We start from the raw sequence: 4077 nt of genomic DNA, 5'->3' as shown, positions 1-4077 counted from the left end.
GTGGAGGTTAATCTTCAACCAAGGAGAAAGCGTTCCGGAGGCGGAGTGCCGATCTACAAGTTCAAGCAATCGTGCAAGAAATTTCTCGTTTGTTCCAACCTCAATTCGATTCCCTTCATGAGCAGATGGAACAAATGGAGAGCAAACCAACGTCGAACACCCTCCTATTCCGAGAAGAGGCGAGAACGTCCATGGCAACATGCAAATGATCTATATGAAGCAAGTGACGTTGAAAGTGATCGAGCTTCGCGACAAAGTGCAAGGCGACAACGCCAACGAGCACGGGGACCAAGAGATCGAGAGAGGACCGATGATGATTTAAAAAACATTAAAATGGCGATTCCTACTTTTCAAGGAAGGTCGGATCCCGAGGCCTATCTTGAATGGGAAAAGAAGGTGGAGTTAGTTTTCGAGTGCCACAATTACTCGGAAAGCAAGAAGGTGAAGTTAGCTGCTATAGAATTCTCCGACTACGCCATAATATGGTGGGATCAACTCACGATGAGTGAAGGCGCAATGGTGAATGTCCGTGTCTACATGGGCGGAAATGAAAGCCATAATGAAAAGCGATTCATTCACCTTACTATCACCGGAGTTGTATCAAAAGCTCCAAAGCTTAACTCAAGGCCAACGAAGCGTGGAGGATTACTACAAGGAAATGGAAGTGGCCATGATCCGCGCCGATGTGGAGGAAGATCGAGAAGCCACCATGGCTCGATTTCTCACCGGCCTTAACCGAGATATTACAAATATTGTGGAGCTACACCATTATGTCGAGGTCATTGATATGGTCCATATGGCCATAAAGGTTGAAAAACAATTAAAGAGAAAAGGTATTTCCGTTCTTTCCTAATACTTCTTCTCACGACTAGGTGGGGCAAGGGTCCAACAAACGAGACTTGCCGAGTCGAAATAAAGAAGTAAGTGGAGCTACCAAATTCAACAAACCAATGGCGAATCGAGTAAAGGAAAGATGGATGCCCAACCAAATAGATCCGAGACATCAAATGCTTCAAATGTCTTGGAAGGGCCACATCGCAAGGCAATGCCCGAACCGAATCGATGTTTGTTCGAGATGATGGTGAAATCGAATCCGAAGTGAACAAGAGAACGAGGTGTTGAACAACTCGAAGAAGAGGAAGACATCGAACAAGCGAGAATGGAGAAATCTTGGTTGTGAAAAGAAGCCTTACTTAGCAAGGTGCGAAAATGATCAACAACGAAAACATCTTCCATACTGCGATGTCAAGTGCAAGGTAAGATTTGTTGCGTGATAATCGATGGGGAAGTTGTACAAATGTGGCTAGTACATTGATGGTGGAGAAACTAGGATTGGCCACCACCAAACATCCCCATCTGTATAAACTCAATGGCTTAACGATGGTGGAGAATTGAAGGTAACAAAACAAGTGCTCATTCCATTCACAATCGGAAAATATCAAGATGAAGTGATGTGCGACGTTGTACTGATGCATACGGGGCATCTTCTTTTGGGACGTCCGTGGCAATTCGACAAGCGAGCAATTCATGATGGTTACACAAATCCATTCTCTTTTAAGCATAAGGGACGAATGGTGACACTAGCTCCGTTATCACCGAAACAAGTGTACGAAGATCAACTCAAAATGAGGAGTTCGATTGAAAAATCAAAAGAAATCGAGAGAGAGCAAAAAAATGAAAAGAATAAAGAAAAGAGTGAAGAAAAGAAGAAAAACAAAAAGATGAGTGATAAAAAAAGAGAGAGTGATTCAAAAGAAAAAGAAATGAGTGATGAGATTGAAAAAAAGAATTTGTTTGTAAAAGAGAGGGAAGTTCAAAAATCGATGTTATTGAAACAACCATTGTTGGTTCTTTTGTACAAGGAGAGCTTGCTTGGCACTAACGAATTTGATGACAAGTTGCCCTCTTCTGTTTTTGCGTATTGCGTGATTTTAAAGATGTTTTCGAAAGAAATCTGAGTGGGTTGCCCTATTAGTGGAATTGAACACCAAATAGACTTGGTGCGGAAATTTCTATTCTAACCGCCCCGCTTATCGAAGCAATCCGAAGAGCGAAAGAACTACAAAATGATATGAGCTCGCCCATGAAGATAGGTGCGAATCCATGGAGTTGCCTTTGGGGCCAATTACTCGAGCACGTGCCAAGAAGTTCCAAGATCTTGTAGCAAGCTATATTGCTCGATTGTGGAGTGATGGGTTGATTGCCCATAAAATGCCCAACTCAACTAGCTTGATTAGCACCATCCTACAAGTCGATTTTAGCTCATGTCGACAATTCAACTCAATTGACACTTAATTAGTTCAAGGAGCTGATTATATTTATTTTGAATAAATTTAATTAGTTATGTTAGTTAGAATCACTCAAAATCATTTAATTAAATAAATGTGTCTTAATCTTGACATTCTTAATTCAGCTTATTAAATATGTTTTATATTAATACATGCCTTTATTATGTCCATATTAAGTCATAAATTAAATGTGTTGAGTTTAATTACAAAGTTTTAATGTGTCTTGACTTAGACAAATTTATTAGTGGTCGCTAGTTAATTTGTCTTAGTTAAATTAATGTCTTGATTTTTAATATGTCCAAATGATGATTTCATGAGTATTAAACTTGTCTTAACCACATTTATTTGATGTTTTTCAGCTAGCTTAATGGCAAAGGAAGCTCATAAAGAAGGAGCATGTATTTGGGCACATGCATGGATTTGCATTTAAAGTGCAGACTACCTTGTGTTTCAAATGATTTTTTGTGTAGCTCAATGGACTTCAAGCTGATATTTTGAGCTTCTCCAAGGGTCAATTTCGTGGAGAGCAATGGCCAAAAGGTGCTTCATAAATTCCAGCAACTAATTCACTTGGTGGCTACTCATATTCGGCCAAAGAAGCATAATTCTTGAAGCTGTCCATTTCTCTTCTCCATAGCAGCAATTAAGCTATTTTAAAACATTATTTGAATGTGAATTATCATCCTTAAAGGGGCCAGCCGAATCATCTCTTCTAGAAGGTTATTATTCAGATTTTTTGTTGTTGTTTATGAATGCATCTAGGAATTGCTAGGAAGTTTCCTAAAGAAGCTTAAGGTTTAAGAATCGATTAGACTATTCTGCTACCTTAGTCCATCCTATAAATAGGCCATGTAATTCACATTTTGAGGTTAATGAATAATTTTATAGCTTTGCTAAATTGTGAGGTTGTTTTCAACTCTCGTTATGCTCCAAGGACTAGTGAGACTTATCAATATCTTTGTGGCGTCAAACTTGTCTTTGTTTATATTCGAACTTATCACTTTAATCCCAAAAGTGTGGCGTTAGATTCATCTTGAGGTTCCTATCATATTTTGATAGTGGGTCGAAGTCTTTAATCCATTCACAAACCTTCCATCAACACCTTACCATTCTAAGCATTCTCCTAAGTTACGGGTTAACACACTCCATTGTGTTAGTTCAGCTTTGAATCCTTAGCCACATTGCATTCTCGACTTTTGTTTCATTTCCTAAATCAACCAAACTCATTTTAGCCTTAATCATCTTTTCTTTCTAGCCTACTTTGTAAAGCTTTCAAATTACTCTTAATTCACGATCGGGCAATTTCTATGACTCAAATCATTAAGGGGTGAGGCGTATCAAGTTGGTATCGAGCTTGTCAAATTAGAGTAAGAATCGTTGTAATCGGTATTACGAGATTGTAAAAAAATTTGAAAAAAATTCGAAAAAATATATATATTATTTTGTGTTCAAAACTTTCTATTGTATTCAAATAAAGTGTAAAAAAAGTTCGTAGTTGGATAGTAAAAGCATTGTTTCTTTTGAGGAACCGTATTTATATAGCCACACTATTTCCTTCTATTTTTTCTTTCTTTGTTTGCTAGCCTACCCGATCCTAAAATAATTCCCTACCAAGCCACATCTATTTTGTAAGCAATTCCAATCGATTTTGATTTGTCAAACTTAGTTTACTGAAGAATTTTGAGAGGCGAAAATCGAGTGGTAAGAGGCAAGAGAGATTGGTGAGACTATTAGAGTAGAAAAGCCAAAGTGAGTGATTATTCTTTGTGAGTGATTGGTGAGTTCTTGT

This window comes from Gossypium raimondii, unplaced genomic scaffold (genome assembly GCF_025698545.1).
Source record: "Gossypium raimondii isolate GPD5lz unplaced genomic scaffold, ASM2569854v1 Contig00317, whole genome shotgun sequence".
Taxonomy (NCBI): domain Eukaryota; kingdom Viridiplantae; phylum Streptophyta; class Magnoliopsida; order Malvales; family Malvaceae; genus Gossypium; species Gossypium raimondii.
This window is presented reverse-complemented; position numbering follows the sequence as displayed.